Consider the following 22543-nt stretch of genomic DNA (forward strand, 5'->3'; position numbering starts at 1 on the left):
ACACACTCACCTTCCTGGCTCCATCCCATGTAAGCAAACTGTCCTTGGCTTAAAATAGGTCCTCTTATAAACCACAGTTCGGAGAACCAGACTCCAGCATTCTTTTTAAAATGCTTACATGAAGTAAAAACACAAGAAAAATAGAACCATGTGGAATTCTCTAGGAAGTGATCCTTTCTGACCAAAAGCAGGGGAAAAGGAGTATGAACTAGAATAGAGATCTTAAAATACTTAATTTTGAGGAGGATGGAATTGGTTAATACTTTGAACCTGGTTATTTCTCTTCTGTTGTTTTTGTTAACTGAATACTGAAATAGATTTTTTTTTTAAAGAAAAAGGTCTTTTTTTAGTAAACAATGAATATATTATAATATTCAATCTATCTTCTTGATACAAGAATTCTGAAAGGATTGTACAATTCAACACATCAAACTTCAAAGAGCTGCTAAGGTATCAACACACTCTTCAAGGGATCCATGGGGGAAACCACCAATTATACATTCAAATAAACATACCCATAGCAGACTGGGGCTTATTAGTGTTCATGCTTCCATCAATTCAACAAACATTGAGCCCCTACTATGTGTCAGGCACTAGGACTATGCTCTCTCTATGGGGAATACAAAGGTGAATATAACAGTCTCTATCTTAAAGAAATTTATGATCAAAACAATGAGATAACATGTGCACAAATGACTCTAATATGAACTCTTAAATATTACGAAAGACTATAAACAAGTGTTCAAGGAATTCAGATTTCTTCTAGGTTCTGAATAGTCCTCAGGGAGAAGACATTTGAGCTAAGACTAGAAGGATGGGCAAAATTTGTAAAGAGAGCTTATATAATTCTCTTTTTGTACCTTAATGTCCTCATCTTTAAAACAGGCAAAATAATAGTTCTCATGGGTTATTCTGCAATAATGATTGCAGAGTCAACTCAACTTCATGCACAGTTCAGAAGCAATGGTCACTTCACAAAGAATGTATATACTTCCCACTGCCTATTATTAACTCATTTTTTTAGATTTCCAGGGTAACTTTTCAAAACACTTCAGAGTCATAAAGCATAAGCCTTACAGCAGATAGGTTACCTTTGGCAAACCCCATAAAGTGTACCACAGGGGTGAGTATACTGTGTAGCTGTGTACAAATTGCTGGCTATTTGTATTTTGGGTATGTTGAGGTAAACCAGTCAGATAAACTCTCTTCTATGAGAGAGGGTACAGGAAATATCACCCTGTTGACTTGTTTAACAAAATGACTCACATCTGTCTTGACTTTTTAAAAAAATGTTTGTTTATTGTGAGAGAGAGGGCGCAAGCAAGCGAGGGGCAGAGAGAGAGAGAGAGAGGATCCCATACACTGACAGTGCAGAGCCTGAAGCAGGGTTTGAGCTCACCAACTATAAGATCATGACCTGAGCTGAAGTCAGATGCCTAACTGACTAAGTCACCCAGATACCCCTGTCTTGACTTTTCTGGTCCTACTGCTCTACCTTGATTCAGGCCCTTATTCCTTCACTACTAGAATATTATATCATTTCTTCCAAACGATTTCTTGGTACCTAAGCTTTCCCTCTTCTGTGCTTTTATATAAACCACTGTCAGACTAATTTTCTTAATATAGTGTTCTGTTCACATCACTGGTTAAAAGTCCATCAGAGGCTCTCTCTTGCTGTCCAGAAAGAATCCAGACTCTGTGGCCTGCCATTCTTGACTCTTCACAACTTGGACCCAACACACTTGTCTTGCTTAAATCCCACAACACTCCTATGTCTGTGCCTTCACTTATGCACCTCTCACTGACTAAAGCACTTAACTCATTTTTATATATCAAAATAGAAACCATCCTTCAATGCCTGCCTACTTTAACTCCAACCCTCCACCAACATTTTGTGCATACTGCTTTGTACTGCACATATTTGAGTACATGGCTATGTTTACCAGGGTAAGTAATATTACTGCTTATTGTTTATTTACAATAGCAAAATTATGGAAATAGTCCAAATGTCCAATGACTGATGAACAGATAAGGAAGATGTGGACACACACACACACACACACACACACACACACACAGGAATATTACTCAGCCATAAAAAATAATGAAATCTTGCCATCTGCAGTGATGTGGATAGAGCTAGAGAGTATTCTGCTAAGCAAAATAAGTCAATCAGAGAAAGACAAATATCATACGATTTCACTCATATGTGGAATGTGAGAAACAAAACAAGTGAGCATAGGGGGAAAAAAGAGAGAAAGGCTAACCAAGAACAAGACTCTTCACTACAGATAACAAACTGATGGTTACTAGAGGGGAGGTGGGTGATGGGGATGGGCAAAATAGGTAGTGGGATGAAGGAATGTACTTTTCACGATGAACACCAGGTGTTCTACATAAGTGTTGAATCACTAAATTGTATACCTGAAAGTAATACTACACTGTATGTTAACTAACTAGAATTTAAATAAAAACTTAAAAAAAATTAGTTGCTTGTAATATAATACAATAATACAATATTGTTTCCCGTGCAGAGCTTTGCTTAGGTACTCAATAATTTGTTTAATTACACATTTGGTAATAATATTATTATTTAACATTTATTAACTACTATGTTATAGGTGCTGTTTAAATTCTTTACATGCATTACATCATTTTATCTTCTCAAGAATCCTCTGAAGTAGATATTGTTATTAATGCTTTTAAGGGATGAAGAAGCCGAGGCACAAAGAGTAATCTTCCCAAAGTTATAGACTAATAAGTTGGACTTAGCTGATGCTCTTCATGAATATACTATGCCAGCTCTAATGTTTTTAAGGTGCTTTATGAGATACAAAGCACTTTAACTTATGTGATTTTCATTTCAGATGTGGAAACTGAGGCTTAGTGGCAGGCCCAAGGTCATCCAGTGAGCCACAGAGTGAGGACTGAAGCACTAGAGGCCATTCCTCCTTCATGATGCAAGGAGTCACAGCAGTATATTCTCACAATAAAAACAAAGACAAGCAGTTGCCCAAAAACTGGAAATACAGACAAGGAATTTTTCAAGATCAGTGTGTGACTGGTGCATTCCTGGTGCCAACTAGCCATTGGGCAATGTGACCCAAATAACAAAACAGGGACGTCATACCGATAATCAAACTCATATTGGTTTGGGGAGGAGTATTTGTTCCTCAGTTTCTGGGAAATGCCTCTGTCTTAGTTTGGTTCCCCCCAAATAAGACAAGAATTTGGGTGAGAGTGGTTTACCTTAGAGATGATTCAAGGAAGCATGAGAGGGGGACAGGGAAGAAGGAGATAACAAAAAAAGTATTATCAAGATGGTTGCTGGATAAAGGTAGCTCTATTAAACCTGGATCATTAAGAAATATACAGCATTTCCCTCCAGAATTTCCCGACCCCAAAACAGAGCTAGAGCATTTAGCCATGGTCCTTGCCCCAGCTGGTTGAGAGTGTCCTGGAGGCATTAACTTCTCCTACTTCTGGACTGCCTTTGAAGTAGGTGCAGCAAGTTCTATATCTTTGGAGAAGATGCTGAGGCAGAAAGATGAACCACACAGTGCATGCCTGAAGTGAGTGACTATGAGCCTGAGTCTGAACTTGTATCTACTGTCCACCAAACCTGTGGTTGTAATCAGAAGTACACTGAGGGGATGCAACACAGGGCCCCACAGACCTCTCTTGTACCAACTGAATTTTACCTGAAGAACTTGTTTTTTTTTTAAGTAGCCTCCATGCCCAACATGGGGCTTGAACTTCATGACTCTGAGATCAAGAATCAGAAGCTCTATTGACTGAGCCAGCCAGGTGCCCCATACCTGAAGAACTTTTAAATCCCCACAAGTGCCCTGTGGATTACTTTTTTGGATCGTAACTCTTTGTCATATCCTAAAAAATCCTACATAGTCAAAATATATATCCTAATCATAATAATATATCTCCAAAAATATAGATCCTAATCTTTTAAAAATTTCCCAATTAAAAACTGTGGCCAATACAGCCTATATTAAGATAGTTCAGAATTAAAGTTACCAGTTTAGATATATCAAGTTTATTAGATTTTATGATAAATGTGTGAGGATATTATTAAAATATGATAGATTAAAAATATAAATTTATAATGTAGAAAGCAAGTATAAATTTATCAAGGCAATTTGAAAAGATGTCAGTTAACACTAGGATTTTTTCCCCTTGTGAATATAGTTGAGTTGTAGTAGTATAACAAAGAGTGTAAGTTTTATAATCAGAAAAACCAATTAAATAAATGGATGAATTTGAGCCAGTCTATCAGTCAGCTATTGATGCAATAATGTTATGTAATAAATAGCCCCAACATTTCAGTGGCTTATAACAATAACCAAGTCTTTGGGCAGATTTTGATTCTGCTCAGCCAGGATTGGGTTAGATTGGCTCCAGGCTTTGAATTAGGCTCAAGTCTACTCTATGTTTCTCCTTATTCTCTTCAGAATAGGAGCTATTCAGGAAGGTTATTTTCATGGTGTATAGTAGAAACACATGAAAGAAAACAGTTCACATAAGTACATGTGATTCACATCACTTCTGCCCACATATGCCTGGTCAAAGTTAAGTGGCATGACTAACATCGACATCAATAAGATGAGGAAATACACTCTGCCTGTTCTTGTGGGAGGTTTTGAAAAGTTACATGGCAGAGGGAAGTAGAGCAGAATTGGAAATGAGAATCTAATCCAACTGATCTATAATGTAGGAATAATGATAATTACTTTAGCATGTATTATAAGGATTAAATTAATTCATGTGGATTGGATATTACAGTTCTGCCATACAGTAATTCATCACCAAATATTAATTCTCTTATCCCTTTCCTTACCATGAAAAGAAAGGCAGATGGAAGCAATGCTTCTTTTTCTTTAATTAAGTAGAAAAATAGTCAATTTTGGGGCTATTGGGTGGCTCAGTTGGTTAAGCGTCAGATTTTGGCTCAGGGCATGATCTCACGGTTTGTGAGTTTGAGCCCTGGTTCGGGCTCTGTGCTGACAGCTCAGAGCCTGGAGCCTGCTTTGAATTCTGTGTCTCCCTCTCTTTCTGCCCCTCCCTTGCTCACACTCTGTCTCTCAATAAAAAATAAATATTAAAAATTTTTTAAGTCATACTTACCTTGAATGCTGACAAAAACTGAGGACTGATGGATGTGGGGCGGAGGGGGGATGGGCATGGAGGAGGACACTTGTGGGGATGAGCACTGAGTGTTATGTGGAAACTAATTTGACAATAAACTATTTGTAAAAAAAAAAAATAAAAAAAATAAAGATGGGGAAATACAAAAAAAATTTTTTTTAAGTCAATCTTATTAGGCAAAGTGAAGAAAAAACACTTTCATTAACTAATTTTTATTTCATCCTTGAATTTTCAGTATTTATTTCCTACCACATTTCCACCTATTTAACTGCAAAACAACTGCCAAAATCAGGAAAATAACACTAATTTCTGCTATTGCCTAATTCTCAGACCCCATTAAAGTTATCCAAAGAATTGTCTAAAGAATCCAGTTCAGAATCATGCACTGTGGGGGCACTTGGCTGGCTCAGTCAGTGGAGTATGCAACTCTTGATCTCAGGTTTCTGAGTCTGAGCCATACGCTGGGTATAGGTTCATATTTAGTTCAGACTTAGAAAAATAAAAATACTTAGTTCATACTTAGAAAAATTAAAATTAAAAAAATCAAACATTTGTCTAATACATTAGTATCCTTTCATCTGAAAGTTTCTTAGTCTTTAATTGACTTTCATAACTATATTAGTTTTCTACACTGTATAACAATTGCTACAAACTTTGCAGTTTAAAACAATACACATTTATAATTTAAAAGTTAATCAAGAGTCCAGGCCTGGCTTGGGGCGCCTGGGTGGCTTAGTCGGTTAAGCGTCCGACTTTCGCTTAGGTCATGATCTCGCGGTTTGTGGGTTCGAGCCCCGCGTCGGGCTCTGTGCTGACTGCCAGCTCAGAGCCTGGAGCCTATTTCAGAGTCTGTGACTCCCTCTCTCTCTGACCCTCCCCTGCTCACGCTGTCTCTCTCTCTCTCCTAGAAATAAATAAAAAACATAAAAAAAAATTTTTTTAAAAAAGAGTCCAGGCCTGGCTTAACTAGATTCTATGCTTCAGGGTCCCACAAGGCTGAATTGTATATGTCAGCCAATGCTGTCAGAGACTACAATAGGTAAATACCTGCTTCCAGGCTTCCTAAGGTTGTTAGCAGAATTCATTTTCTTGCTGCTTCAGGACTGAGGCTTTAGTCTTTTGCTGGAAGCCACTTTTAATCCACAGTTTCCTGCTCTGTTAGGTTCTCCAACATTGCCATTTACTTTATGGCAGCTTACTTTAAGGACAGTAAGGGGGAGTTTCTGGAACCTCTGCTAATAAGATGGAGTCTTATATGCATCATATATAATTATGGAGTGACATCCCATCACCTCTGCCATATTGTATTGGTTAAAAGCAAGCCATAAGTTCTGCTGAAACTGAAGGGGAGGACATTACACAAAGGCATGAACACCAAAGGACAGGTATCTTTGTGTGTTTCAGGGGTCACTTTAGGTTCTGTCCATGACAGTGACCTTGATACTTTTAAAAATTACTTTGTAGTAGAATACTCCTCATTTTGGGTTTTTATAAAATGTGCTTCAGTTTGGATTTGTTTGATGTTTCCTTATGATTACATCATGATTAAGTAAAGAATCTTTTTCTAGAATATCACAAAGAGATATTGAACTCTTCATATTGCTTGCTGTCTCAGGATTTCAGTCTGTCCTATTATCGATATTCACATTGATAATTTGAATTAAGTAACATCTCTTTTCCCTTATGTAATTATTAAGTGTTCTGTAGAAAGATGCTTTAAAACTGTGTAACTATCATCTTCTTCATCTATCAATTTAGTTGTTTACTTGATAACTAAATTTAAACTTAGTTATTTATTTAGTCAGTATGGTCTTATGGTTTACCGCTTAATTCAATCTTATTTTGGTGCTCAAACTGCCCCCGACAAATTTAGCCAGTGTAAGTTCCAAGTTAGCTTGTGTGTTCTTTTAACATGACACCATCATTCTTTGAGTACTTCCTTACTCTCTGACACAATATGATATCCAGGCTCATGCACTTTCCTCCCTCTAGTGGTGAGATCAGCCATTACTCCATGAAACCCTTTACCAGTGTTCTGTGTGCAGATTCATTTCAATGTCTGGGTCACTTGCTCTCAGCTTGAAGAACTTCCTTTAGTATTTCTTGTGAGTCCACTGGCAACAAATGCTCTCATTTTTTATTTGAGAGTCTTTACTTTGCCTTCATTTTTGAAAGATAGCATTGCTGGATATAGAATTCTTGGTTGAACTTTTTTTTTTTTTTAATTTAAATCTTTGAATACCTTAAATATTTTAACCCACTACCTTCTGGCCTTCATTATTTCTGCTGAAAAGTCAGTTCATAATTTTACTGAGGTTCTTTATAATGAACTAATTTCTTTTATCTTGCTGCTTTCAAGATTTTCTCCTTGTCTTTCATCACTTTTACTACGCTGTGTCTACAGTTTTCTTTGAGTTTGCCATATTTGGGCTTTGTTGAGCTTCCTGAGTATGGAGGTTATTATTTTACATATTTTAGAAATTTTCAGCCATTATTTCTTTGAATATGTTTTTTCTTATTCTCTTCTCCTTCTAATACTCCCATTATTTGTATGTTGGTGTATCTAATGGTATCCCATATCTGTGAGGCTCTGTTCATTTTTCTTTATTCTTTTCTCTCTGTTCTTCAGCTTGTATAATCTCTATCAGTCTATCTTCAAGTTCACTAATTCTTTCTTCCGCTAATTCAAATCTGAAACTCTCTAGTTAATATTTTATTCTAATTATTGTACTTTTCAACTTCAGAATTTCCATTTAATTTTTATAATTCCTCTTTGTTGATATTTCCTATATGATGTGACATTGTCATCATACCTTCCTTTGCTTCTTTAATCATTCTTTTCTTTAGTTCTGTGAATATGTATACAAAAACTACTTTGAAATATTCTATTAATATTTATAAAAATAGTATTAAAATATTTTAATTAATTTGACCTCTGGTTGACCTCTGGTCACAGGTAGTTTATAGTGACTGTTTTTCTCCCTGATGTATGAATCATGTTTTCATATTTTTCTTTTTTTTTTTTAAATATTTTTATTTATTTCTAGGAGAGAGAGAGAGAGAAAGNCATATTTTTCTGTATGCCTCATAATTTTTCATTGGAAACTGAACATTTTGGATAAAATACTGTAGCAACTCTGGGTACTGCTATCCTCCTACCCTCACAGTGAGCTTGTTATTTCATTATTTGTTTATTGACAGCTGGATTATNTTATTTTATTTTATTTTACTTTTTAATTTAATTTTATTATTTTAACTTTTTTTTTAAACATTTATTTATTTTTGAGAGAGAGAAATAGAGCATGAACAGGGGAAGAGCAGAGAGAGAGGGAGACACAGAATCCAATGCAGGCTCCAGGCTCTGAGCTGTCAGCATAGAGCCTGATGCGGGGCTCAAACCCATGAACCATGAAATCGTGACCTGAGCTGAAGTCGGCGCTTAACCAAGTGAGCCACCCAGGTGCTCCCAGGCTGGATTATTTTAGTGAGGTCTATTTTTCTCCCACATTGTTACACTGCTGATGTTGTTCCTCTAGGAGGCACAACTTTGGGAATGTTTTTAGTCACTCAATCTCAGACCTGTTAAATTCAACTAACTGCAGGGTTGATTGCTCTACTGTTTACAACAATGCCCTAAGGAATTAGTTCTTGTCCAAGCAAATCCAATCAAATTTTGGTTCTTTTGAAGGAATAGTTTTTGATATCAGCGTTTCATATTTGTTCTAACCTCAGGAGGGATCCTCCCAGCTGTCTTATTTTCCTTTCTTTCCTGCAAACTAAGCAGCCTCAGTCTTGGCTGTATCAAATCTCTTCCCAACTGCCTTTTACTACACATCTACTATTTCTGAGAGCACCCTTAGCTTACATTTTTCTCATCTCTGTTGCAAATGAAAGTAGTTACTTTCAGAAGAAATTAGGAGATATTTGGTTCATGGCCTGCTTCTCCCATAAGACAAACTCTCTGAGTAAGGACCCAGGTGCTGAGAATAGGGACAATGAGGTCCTCTTAACTTGCTTCTTCCGGTAGGGAGCTACCATATCAGGAGCTGGGGGACCAGTTATCAGGGTCCCAGTACTTCTAGCATGCTACTCCCAAGGTAGCCTCTCTACTACAAGCAGGGATTGGACAGAAGGGATCCTACCTCTTCCTGCACCCATTCAGGAATTAGCCTGAGCAACAGGCAGTTGGGGGCAGGGTGAGAAATGCTAGGATCCTGCTGGTACCAGGAAGAAAGCCCCCCAGCTGGTACTGGGGGTTGGGGGGAATCTTTGTTTCCCTGATTTGGGAGGGGAGAAAGAGGAAGTGGTCTGGTACAAATACCATACACTTGCCTTTCTTAGTTATTTTTCTTTTTTCAATCTATATTTTCCTAAGTAGATGTTTTTTTCATTTGCCATTTGCCTTGGGATCATTTCCAAAGGTTTTTAATAATCTATTTGTGTTTGTTTGTTATTTGTAATTTTGACCAGTTTTGAGCAATTTCCCTGAGGAGCAAGTCAGAAGAACACTTCATGCTGTCATGCCAGCAATTAATCTCACAGCATTTTAAACATTTTAGACTGATTTTTTTCACTAACTGTTGTTTTTGTGTAGACATGACCCACAGCCATATACATTTCAGAATTTCTATATATCAGAGTTCTTTTACATTATCCATAACTGCATCTTTCCCAGACCTTTTCATTGTCTGTTCTCTCTGCCTAGAACTCCCTTTCTCCAGACATTTGCAAGGTTTTCTCCCTCTTTTCCTTCAGATAATTGCTCAAGAATAATCTTTTTAGCAAGGCTTTCTTTCACCATCCTATTTAACATTGAATTCTCCATCCCCAAACTGGCTCTCTTATCCACCTCCCCCCACTTTTTTGTTTTCATTTTCGGTTGGAGACTTTTTAAAAACTCTCTTTGGTTTACTGCTGAATCCTTAGCACCTTTAGTATCCTGCACATAGTATGCACTAAAAAAAGTTATTAAAATAATATTCTTAACATCTTACACATATTAACTCAACTAATACAGATGAATGATTATAAATTGTTAGAATAATTGATAACTAATAATAATAATGCTTCCTACTCTTCAGATGTGGAAATTGAGGTACAGAGAAGTTGAATACCACAAGTCTATTGTAAAGGCAAGATTTGAACCCATGCCACTTGACTATTATATTGAATTTCCATTCATTCTCATTCTCCTCACTGCCAGATACTGGTTTTCTTTCCAAAGCACTAACTCAACTAATTCCAGTTAACATGTTAAAAAGACATACTACTTAGGATTAAGATTCTATAATATCCACATCTTAATACTGAAATCTTAAAAATCAAATACCTTCAGGGTTTTTTTAAAGGTAATATTTCTAACGGGAGGTAGAGAGAATTATTTCTTGAAAAAGAGAAATTTGATAGGTGCTTCTCAAAGGAGTGGCATATGTGCCATTTATGAGTATCCAGCCATATGCACTAAATTAAATGAGGTATAATAGCTGTCAAATGTATAGTTATTGCACACTCTTAGTTTCTAAAAATTATGTTAATGCAGCTGGGTGTTATACCAACCAACCTTAATGTAACTGATCAAAAACCCAATATGAAAAGCATCTCCATAAAGCTAAATTGGAATAGAAACTTAATAAGATGTGTTAGAATCAACATTCTCATACTTAGTGAAATGGAAAAATATGACTTATTGATATTACTGTCCTACTTAACAGAAATAAAAATGATAAGATTATACTATAAATTAAACAATAAATATTATCAATGGGTATATATTGTTAGTACAATTATGGATGCTTAAATTATTTTTCAATATTTTCTATATATTTAAAATAAATCTCTCTGGTTCTTGTGAGTCTTCTTGGATTAGCCTGGAGGAAATGAGGAAGGCTTGGAATAATTATTATGTGAAGCATGGTAAGAACTGATGTACCAAAAGATTTCTAAGCCACAGTGAAGGCCAGCTGAAATTGGATAGCTTAAGTTGGAGGCAGTCCAAAACTAATAGCCTTTTCATTCTTTATTTAAATTCATGATATTAAAGGAATAGTACCAACTAACACAATAGTATTTCAATATATGCCCAAACTCTTTACTCATATAAAGTTTAAATATACACCAGAGCTCTTTCCACATAGAGGTCCAAATAATGGCCCCAATATCTTGAATATTCACACTGTGCTGCCAGACACTGCATATTTATAGTTTACTGCATAGAATTGCTTATACTGAAAATCTCCTGGCTACAGAAGCCACCTGTTTACTAACACAACAGTAGCTGATCAATTTCTTAGTTAGATGAAAAGATGCTGCTTTATTCACAATGTAATATTAATTAAATTCTTGACTTTTACTTTACAACAATTAAAATCTCAGACCTAGATAGAAAGCAATAAAGAATTTTATACTGGGATTCCTGAGTGGCTCAGTTGGTTGAGTCTCTGACTCTTGATTTTGGCTCAGGTCATGCATGATCTCAGGATTGTGGGATCAAGTCCCGAGCTCAGTGCAGAGCCTGCTTGAGACTCTCTCTCTCTCTCTCTCTCTCTCTCTCTCTCTCCCTCTCTCTCTCCTTTTGCCCCTCTCCCTCACTTGCATTCTCTCTCTTTAAAATTAAAATTTAAAAAAGAATTTCATATTAAAGATGTTTTCCTTCCTTATGAAAAGTGTCTTAAAATCCATAGCTTTAATTAGAATAGCACGTCTCCCCCCCCCCATGTCCTTTGATCCAGCATTTTCAGTATTAGGAATAAACAAATTATCATGGAATTGGGAAAAAAATTAGCTATAAGTAATCACTACAGTGTGGTTTATAGCAACAAAAGATAAGAAACAATCTAAACTTTTAGGGAAGATGGCAGAGTAGGAGATTCCTGGGTTTGCCTCGTCCCATGGATACAACAAAAAAACACTCACATCAGTATAAATAACCCAGAATTTATATGGGTTATGATTCAAAGACTGACTCAATATGAATATGACTCAAAGACTGACAGAACAAACTCCATAACTAAACGTGGAGAAGAGGCCACATCCAAGAGAGTAGGAAGGGCAGAGATACAGTCAGGAACTAAATGGACTGGTGGGACTGTCATCAGGGAGGGCTGCTGGAGGCTGCAGAGAAACAGAACCCCACATGAGAAACCTGCACAGGGAAGACAAATCCCTATAACATTTGGATTTGAAAACCAGAGGGGCCAAATTTCATGGGCTCTTACAACCAGAAAGACTAAAACCTGGAATTTTAAAAAATTAGCAGGATCAGTTCTGGGAAAGCCAGTGGGTAAGAGGAAATGGAGTCCTCATCCTTAAAAAGAGAGTACAACAAGCAACCCATGGAAACAGAGCATAGAAGCAGTAGTTTGAAAGGCACCTGGAGCATATGAAAGGGAGAGTTATTTACTAATCTTAGAGCATATCCCAGAGGGACAGAAATCGCTAGGGAATTCCTCTAGGAACAAAGGAGCTGGCAGGCACCATTTTCCTCCCATCCCCCCCAGCATAAACACACAGCTACAGAGGGACTCACTACCTAACTTGTTAGCACTGCCACCCAGTCCCTTTCTCCCCACAGTGGTGCTTCAACCAATCCACTCCATGGATAGTCCACTTCAGTCCAGGCACCGCAGGGCCCCTCCCACAGAGGACCTGGGCAGGCAAAGTTTGCTAGAGTTGCCATCCTGTTGTCTTGCGCCCACCTACCCCCCAACACTGTGCTTCCGTGGATCTAACCCTTTCCAATACATTCTTGGCCAGAACCGACACAGGGCAGTGCCACGTGCCTGGCAATGTGCAAGCAGCCCCTACAGTGGCTAGCACCACTCCAAAGTGACTCCTGCTCCAGACAGAAGAAAAGATAACCACACATACCAGTCAGATGAAGGCCCTAGCAGTAGGCTGGAGGCAAACAACTGGTCTGACTGCAGGAACCACCCACCAACAAAAGCTTCTCAGGAGACAACACAGAGGAAGCACCTGCAGTTTGATGCTACTGAATCTTTGGAAAACATCTGGTCTGACTCAATTCAAGCCCAAGGCATCCCCAGACTGGCTCACTAATACCAGAGGGACCTAAACCCTGCCCACAACAGACAAAGAGAGCCACTGCAGACAACTAGACTGAAGGAAAAACCAGGTCAGCCACAACAGCAGGGCACACACATCATACATAGGAGATGTCCCTGAAGTGCCAGGTTCTGGTGAACATGCATGGTAGGCACTACGGAACCTCTTCATAAAGCCATTACTTTCAAGTATAGGAGATATGGCTATCTTTCCTAACACACAAAAATGGACACAAAGAGTTAGATAAAATAAGGAGAGGAATACGTCCCAAATGAAAGTACAGGACAAAAGCATAGCAAGAGACCTAAGTAAAATGTAGGTATGCTTGAATGAGAATTTAAAGTAATGATCATAAAGATCTCAGTGAACTTGAAAAAAGAGTGGAGGACAGCAGTGAGATCCTTAACAATGAGATAAAAAAGAACCAGAGATGAAGAACTTAAAAATGCGCTAGAGGAAATAAGTATCAGACTAGAAGAATCAGAAGAATGAATTAGTGACCTGAGAAAAGACTAATGGAAAGTAATCAAGCTGAGGAGATGAGAGAAAAAAAAATTATGGAAAATGAGAATAGACTTAAGGAACTCAGTGACACCATCAAGCATAATAACATCTGCTATACAGATGTATATATCCAGCAAGGTTATCATTCAGAATAGAAGTAGAGATAAAGAGTTTGCCAGACAAACAAAAGTTAAAGGAATTCATGACCACTAAACCAGCCCTATAAGAAATGTTTAAAGGACATCTGGGTGGAAAGGAAAGACCGTAAGTAAGAGTAAGAAATGTAGGAAGCACAAAAGCAGTAAAAATAAGTATACCTGTAAAAATCATTCAAAGGACTCAAAAAATAAAAGGATGCAGGGGCGCCTGGGTGGCTTAGTCGGTTAAGCGTCCGACTTTCGCTTAGGTCATGATCTCGCGGTTCGTGGGTTCGAGCCCCGCGTCGGGCTCTGTGCTGACTGCCAGCTCAGAGCCTGGAGCCTGTTTCAGTCTGTGACTCCCTCTCTCTCTGACCCTCCCTGCTCACGCTGTCTCTCTCTCTCTCTCTCCTAGAAATAAATAAAACATTAAAAAAAAATTTGAAAAAAATAAATAAAATAAAAGGATGCATAGTATGATACCATATATTTAAAACATGGGGAGGAAAGGAATAAAGAAGGGTTTGAACTTAAGTGACCATCAACTTAATACAGACTGCTATATGCAGAAAATTTTATGTACAAACCTAATGGTAACCACAAATCAAAAACCAGTAATAGAGATTCAAAGAATAAAGAGAAAGGAATTCAAGTATATCACTAAAGAAAGCCAACGAATCATGAAAGAAGAGAGCAAGAGAAGAAAGGAATGGAGAAAAACGACAAACACAACCATTTAACAAGTAACAAAATACATATCTATCAATAATTGCTTTGGATGTAAATGGACTAAAAGCTCCAATCAAAAGACACAGGGTAATGGAGTGGATAAAAAAATAAGACCCATCTATATGCTGCCTACAAGAGACTCATTTTAGACATAAAGACACATGCAGATTGCAAGTGACCAGATGGAGAAGCATTTTTCATGCAAATGTCTGTGAAAAGAAAGCTGTGGTAATAATACTTACGTTGGACAAAACAGAGTTTAAAACAAAGATTGGAAATAATCTAAATGTACAGCAACAGCAAATTTTAAAAGAAAGTATTGTACATCCATGCACTAGAATATTATGTAATCAGTAAAAATTGTGCTGTGAAAGAATATACAGTAGTATAAAAAAGTATTCTTTACATATCATAAGGCTTATTTTATTTTATTTTATTTATTTATTTATTTATTTTTTAATGTTTTATTTATTTCTAGGAGAGAGAGAGAGACAGCGTGAGCAGGGGAGGGTCAGAGAGAGAGGGAGTGACAGACTCTGAAACAGGCTCCAGGCTCTGAGCTGGCAGTCAGCACAGAGCCCGACGCGGGGCTCGAACCCACAAACCACGAGATCATGACCCAAGCGAAAGTCGGACGCTTAACCGACTAAGCCACCCAGGCGCCCCAAGGCTTATTTTAAAAGACAGTTATAGGGACACCTGGGTGGCTCAGTCAGTTGAGTGTCCAACTCTTGATTCCAATTCAGGTCATAATCTCACAGTTCATAAGATCAAGCCCCTCATCAGGCTCCATGCTGACAATGCGTAGCCTGCTTGAGATTCTCTTTCTTTTCCTCTCTTTCTGCCCCTTCTGTGCCTGTGCTCACTCTCTCTCTCAAAATAAATATAAATAAACTTAAAAAAATACATATATATTTTATATGTATATAAATTAAAAATGAAAAGTAAACATGAAACTAACCAAAACATTAATGTTATTTGACTCTCTACAGAATTATGGATTATTTTCTTTTCTGTATCTTATATGTGTTTTCTAAATTTTCTATAATAAACATTACATTTATATAAGAATAGTAAACAAAATTATTATTCACAATTGAGGCCTAAGTATTAAAAACACTAGAACATTACTGAGGATTATAAGGAAACAATTTCCATTAGCAGATTACTTGTTCTCCTTTGTAGTGATTTCTCTGCAACTTGTCATACTATTTCACAATTTTGTCTTGGATCTTATCAAAATCCATGAACATGTATGCTCTGAACAAAAATTAACAGAAATGTGCAAAACAGCTAATAAAGGACATTGTTTTTGTGCACTGATGGTCAGCACTCTGGGGACAATGTGTCTTCTTTTCTACCTTAGATTTTATTTCTGGGCCTTACCAGTGCTTTGCTCCTACCAGTGTTCATTCATGCTAAATGAACCAATGTTAAATGATTATTAAATTCCTGAAGGTAATTCCTGCCTAATTGCTGATAGCACCCTACAGAATCTGCTATGAGATGTATATAAACTGTAACCTGCCAAAATGAGACCTGATGCTGTTTTGGGAGATATAATTAGGGACAACTACCTTTGCTTTGTTAGCTCTGAATTAGATTTAAAAGTGTTGATCCCAGAATGGAATGTGTATAAAGTTCACATTTGTCTTATCTCAGTCGGTATTTTGTCATAAGATTTTAATAGGTCTTCTGTTTTGGTCTCATTTGCTGTGATCCAATGTACTATAATAGGTTAGACAAATTGTGAAACTCCTAAAAGTATGGAGCAGTGGGGAACAATTGTCATGATTTTAAAGTGACTTTTGTCTTGCCTCATCCATTGTCTACCTGCATTTCAACTGCAGACATTTTTTAACTTAAATTTATTTATTTTTTTATCTGTGGGATATGCACAGGAGCCCTTATCTTCAGGCATGCTTTTGACCTATAACTTTAGTCATTTAAATCACCCACACAAGTTCAAGGAAAGTGCTGTGAACATAACAAGTCCTTATACAAGTCCAGTGTATTTTGTTCACCTAGTTTACTGCCTTACCATCTGCCCTTCACTTCTGGAGGACTTGCAATAAAGCAGGAGCCAAAGTAAAAGCAGATACCCCACTGCTATCTATTTAACTTTCATTAAGTGAGTTGGTGCAGTGCTCAGGCGCCTTCTCAAAACCAGCCCATCATCTAAGAGTATTTACATAAGACTCTTTGCATTATATTCCGACCTCTGCAACATTAGTATTAACTACTGACATCTGCCAAGTCTGACTGGTAAGTGCTTTACAGTATCAATTCATCCCAAGCAAAAAGCATTTCTGAGTGCTGCAGTGCTCTTGTTAATGCCAATAAGAAGTATCAAGGCTCATATGACACCTAGCAGAAATTAGTACCCACATTCAAAGAAAAGTCTTTGTTATTTCCCGAGTATTATGTGGACTTTATTGAGATGACTGCATCTGACACCTGCTGTAATATAAAATGCAGCTATAATTAGCCAACTGATGCTCACTGCAGTTTAGGTCGAATCCCTTCTGTGGGAATTATGCTTTAAAATATTCAGAACTCCAAGTGGCTCTCATTACATTTAATTTTAACTTAGAATTAGGTGGTCTAGAAAAAAAATTTAGGATTGTAATAGCCCCCTGCTGAATGCCACACAGCAATGTGAAAACCCATAGGGTTTTCCCCCCTCTAAATAAAAAAAAAAAATGAGAACAGCAGACTACACTAGAGCCTTCAATTGAAGTCTGGCTTTGCTTAATTGTACTTTTTGCACTCATCAGTCTCTCCTCTTCAGAGCAAGCTACAAAAATTGCCTGAATAGCCAAAGAAAAGTTTCCCACAGTCACTGGCCACAGAAAAACACTATTGTCCTTCCTCACAGTTTGATGGACAACATTTCTATAAATGGGTAGCCAGGCTGTCAATGGTACCCTTGCTGAAAAGGCAAAAGAAGAGAACAGATTCTGCCAATATCTGACAAAGCATGTTAACACATAATCAGGCATTCAGTAGTCAGGCAGCTGCCCCTGGGACCTTCATCACACAGGTGCCTTTAAGCCATTTCCTATTCACAGATAAAGGAAACAAGCAGGAGATACCTGGGAAAGGAGCAGTCTATTATGGCTTGCCAAACGTCCATCTTCTAGGCTGTGTGTATAAAAGTAGAAAGAAGAAAAAGGAAACTGTGGTTTCAATTGAAAAACTGTAAAACAGCAGAACATTTATAAAACCTATCATTTAAGCTGCGGTGTTTTTTCCCTTTCCTTTTCTCTTTATTATGTATTTATTTATTTTTAGGAGGGATACATTTGTTTGTTTGTAAGGCACAGAGCACTCATGTCTAGTAACAAAGGTCTATTTTCCTCACTGGCTTGTCAAATGCATTTGTCCAAAAGTCCCTTCACATATAGGCCAAAATACTTACCTGCTCTAATTGAATAACAAAGAATTTACTTTGTCACCTTAAGTGATTTTTTCTAAACACACACACATACACACTCCATTTTAAGTGATGCCAAAGTGGTAATGGGGTAGATGATTCTCTACTAAAGCAGAAATTCTGAACTATCTCTTAAGGAACGACCAAAATAAATACTTCAGGAGTATGATTACCAGTGTTCATTTTTTCATAACTGCTCAGACTAAAAATATTAGCACCGCACTGCACTGTTCTAACCAGTTAGAGGAAGTATCAGACCTTACTACTCAATTAACTCAAAGGCCCCAATAGCATATATATATATTTTTTTCAGATTAAAATTTAGTAATTTTAATTTAAGACCATTCAAATTAAAATTTCATGATTAATACCTTAAGGCTGTTAAATATGCATTTCTATTTTATTTTGTCATTTTCATTTTATTTATCAGCATACTCTCAGGTCTCCTATACTCAGTGTATGGAGCAGATATGGGAAAGAACCAGGAGTACAATTTTGGGAAGTGATCAAATCCTCAGCGACCTTAGGTTGGCTAAATGTGGTCCTTGGGGTACAGTTGAAGACTGACACACTCATAACCATAACTTTTCCTCTAAAAGGCAAGGTCCTATAAAACTACTGAGGAACAACAAAGTCAACGCAGTGATATAAACCAAATGACGTGAGTTAAAGTACTGTATTTTCAACTAACTTCTTGGGTGCTACTTACTTTGTGTAGCTTCCTCATCTGAAAAATAGGGTTGCACTGTTCACCACAAACAGTTTTAGGGAATAGTCACTGATGAAAGTTTCTGCCTTTGGTGTGGCCATCTGTTGAATGGAATAAAATCTATCAAGGATCATGAACACTTAAGAAATTTTCTTAAGTATTTTCTGACTTAAATTTTATTTTTTTCTATATTTCTTCTTTTTACTTATTTCTAGAATATAAATAAAATTATGGGGTAAATTTTAGTTAGTAAACCATGAATAAATTAGGATTTATTAATTTTATAACCTTTATAAATAGAAAATTTTCATTAAACTGAATTCAATAATATTAAGTAATTGCTTATATATAATTATTGCCATTGCTCCTACTATACCTATTATATAGCTACTTTATATACGTTTCATTATTTATTGACAACTCTAAGGTAGATCCAATTATTATTGCTTATTTATTTATTTATTTAAAAAACACTTTTAAGTAAACTCTACCCACACATGAGGCTCAAACTCACTACCCCAAGATGAAGAGTCACATGCTCTACTGGGTGAGCCAGTTAGGTACCCTTATTATTGCCATTTTATAGGTGAGGAAGTTAAGGCTCTAGAAGCTAGAGTAGTTTAACCTTCTCTACTTCTCTATCAAGTTGCAGACCTCGATGTGAACCCAGATATGTTTCCTTTCAAAGACCATGCTTTTCCTACGAAACTATAGTTCATGCTTTAACTAATAGGATAAAATGAATTTTTATTTTTTCATAACTTGAAAACACAGTATGCTCTTTTATTAGGTAGCACATGTAAATATTTACATTTTATGATATATGTGTGAGTCTTTTTAATCATTGTAACATAAATTAAATCAATCTCTTATCTCCAGGTAGAATAACCAAAACATTTTTGGATAGTTGACTTAATTTTTCTTAACTATCTCTAGAGAGTTTTCATGAGTGACCAAATTTATACTTGAAAATTTTAACCAAAGACTACTTTTATCTCAAAGGCATGGTCTATCTCACCGGCCAGATTGAAACTCTTAAAGTCTAAAAGGAACCCAGTCTTCCGCTTTCTCAAAACATTTTTGTAACAAAATATAACTTTTTCAGAATTTTTTCTTCAGCTGTACCCTTAAAACTCCTACAATTCAAAACACTCTTTTATATTGACTTTGGTTGAATCCACAGTTTCTTACCACTTCCCATCAGGTCAAATATAAAGGTTTTAGCCTGGTGTTCAAATTCACAGAAAACTAATTCCAATGTGCCATTTCAACTTTCAATCTCACCTTTTACTCCAGTTGAGCAAGTCTCATCTCTCCTTCCTCCTTGCTCATTCTTATTTCTGGCTTCTTAGTTGCTGTATCTCTTACTAGAAATAACTTATTTGCTTCTTTCTATCGACCTAAATCTAATATTTCATGTTCATTTAATGGTATATCTTCTTTAAGGAAATTTTCTTAACTCACTCAACACTGATCTTTTCCTTAATGTCACCTACCTTTTTTATTTTATTTTGTGGCCTATAACCATTCACTGGAATGATATGATAGTCTGCCTCATCCTCTAGTTGTTTCATGGAGCCTAGACCTATGTTTCCTAACAAATTATAGCCTCCCTTGGGGCAAAAGAAGACATGACTCCATAAACAAATGAGTGAAGAATAAAGTTTATCCTAATGCTGCATATAATATTCTTTTACATTTCTTCCTTGAAGAAAGTTATCATCCATTGATATCTTTCTCGTCCTACAACTAGTAAAGGAAGCAACACTCAAATCTGGTTTGAACAGAGAATGAATTAAAAGAGTTGACATCTCCAATCCTTTCTAGGTGGAACTCATTAGTGCCTTAAATATGTCTGACTTTTCTCCTTCTGAGCACATGAGGGGATTATCATTTTTGATCCCATTTGAAGTTAGCATGGCCATATCCTTTGCATTAGTCAAGTAATGTGACCAGAAGTAACAAACATCACTTTTAGGGAGAAGCTTTAATATTTTGTGCTTATTTTACATTTTCCTTTTCCTTTTTCACAGTAATTGTGAAAGAATGGAGGTAGACCCTCTTCCTTAGCCAAAGTCTCTAAATGAGGATAATGTACAGGAGAGTCCCTAATGATGTACTAATGTATGTACATGTAACAGGAGCAAGAAACATACTTGTCTTGTTTTAAGGCACTAAGGTTTACTACATCAGACTATTCCTGATGTAGTAGCTTACTTAGGTCAATATGGAAGTCAATGTCAAGATATGAGAAGACTGAAAAACAGAATGACTAAATTAAAGCATCTTAAAATATAATCCATAATTATATAAAATTAGGCCTTTCACTTTTTAATCTGGTGGGTGAAAAATCAAGCTCAATAGATCCTTTAAACAAACATCTTCTTATTGAGTTGTCTATAATTTCTTTTTCATTTTTGGTATCGATAGTACTTTCAAACTCTATACATTATTTAAAAATTTTATACTGACCAGACCAAAAAAATTTTATACTTAACCAAAGACTACTTTTATCTCAAAGGCATGGTCTATCTCACCGGCCAGATTGAAACTCTTAAAGTCTAAAAGGAACCCAGTCTTCCGCTTTCTCAAAACATTTTGTAACAAAATACAAAATCTACTAAAATCTTAACTACCAGAAAGTTTAGTATTAGATTTCTGTAACTTTTACATATGTAATATTTCTGATTGAATATTAGAATATCATTTGTGTCCTTGTAGATACAGCTACAAAATGATATGCGTATTTTGGGCATTATTTTGCTGTTGGTAATGTTCAGGGAGTAAAAATAAGAAATCACAGATCTAGCTTTATTCATTTCCTTACAAGTTTCTTTTATTTAGTTATGGCATAAATACACACTTTGAAATTTTTATTTATTGTTTTGTTATACTTGTTTCAAAAGGGAATATATAGCTCAAGTTCTAATTATGAAGTATGATAACCTACTGAGTATGCTTATTTTGTTTTTACTTCTATTCTTTTTCATATACTAATATGCTGACAGATACATTCCCCTCTGACTACATTCTTCACCACACTTAAGTACTATATAGTTATGAATAATGAAATTTAAAAAGCACAATGAAAGAACAGCACAACTGTTTTTTTTTTTCTCACTCTTGAGGACTCACTGCAATATTTCCTGCTCCATATTAAGTTTGAGAGCTTCTGAGAAGTATTCTTAGAATTCTTATCTTTTGGAAAGAATAATGATTCAATTAGGGTTTTTTTTTTTTAATCATGATGATTACTTTATGATAATGATCTTATATGGCTAAGATGTTGTACTTATATTGCACTTATAGGCAGCATTTCATTTTAGTAAATTCAGAGAATCATCCATGACTTTATTATTGTACCTGATTTTTACAAGTTCTTTATCCAAGAACCTCTTCATTCTCAATTGAAATGGGGATGTTATTTGATAAAGTGCAGGGATAACCAGTAGCAGCTGAAAAACATGACAAAATGAAGAATATCAGAACCATTTGAAAACAAACCAAAAATTCCCATCTGTGGTCTTCAGAATCCACCTTGGAATTGGTTCATAAACCAGTCTTATAGAGGTGCCTCTCCTTTAAGTTTCATTAGAGAAATCCAGACTTTGGTAACATATATGGTATAAAGCATTAGTTTCCTCCCACAATGAATGCAGGGAACTATGGCTATATCACAATCATCATTTCTAATAACATCCTGCTAGCTTAAAACTGAAGCTGGCCAAATTGCTGACAATTTCATCTTCATTCACTGGAGTGGCAAGACATGGATAGAAATAGCATTTAAAATGAATTATGTAGTAG

At 36.2% G+C, this 22543-nt stretch overlaps 1 long non-coding RNA gene across 1 annotated transcript; it reads right to left on the minus strand.

Annotated features, from left to right (window-relative positions):
* Positions 1 to 17686: 17686 nt before the first annotated feature.
* On the minus strand, positions 17687 to 22162 carry LOC144235657 (uncharacterized). Its single transcript, XR_013336285.1, has 3 exons — positions 22100 to 22162; positions 18737 to 18837; positions 17687 to 17735 (listed from the first exon to the last, which is right to left on the minus strand). It is a non-coding gene; the product is annotated as an uncharacterized LOC144235657 (long non-coding RNA).
* Between the last annotated feature and the right edge of the window lie 381 nt (positions 22163 to 22543).

This window comes from Crocuta crocuta, unplaced genomic scaffold (genome assembly GCF_008692635.1).
Source record: "Crocuta crocuta isolate KB4526 unplaced genomic scaffold, BGI_CrCroc_1.0 scaffold65, whole genome shotgun sequence".
In the NCBI taxonomy this organism is placed as follows: domain Eukaryota; kingdom Metazoa; phylum Chordata; class Mammalia; order Carnivora; family Hyaenidae; genus Crocuta; species Crocuta crocuta.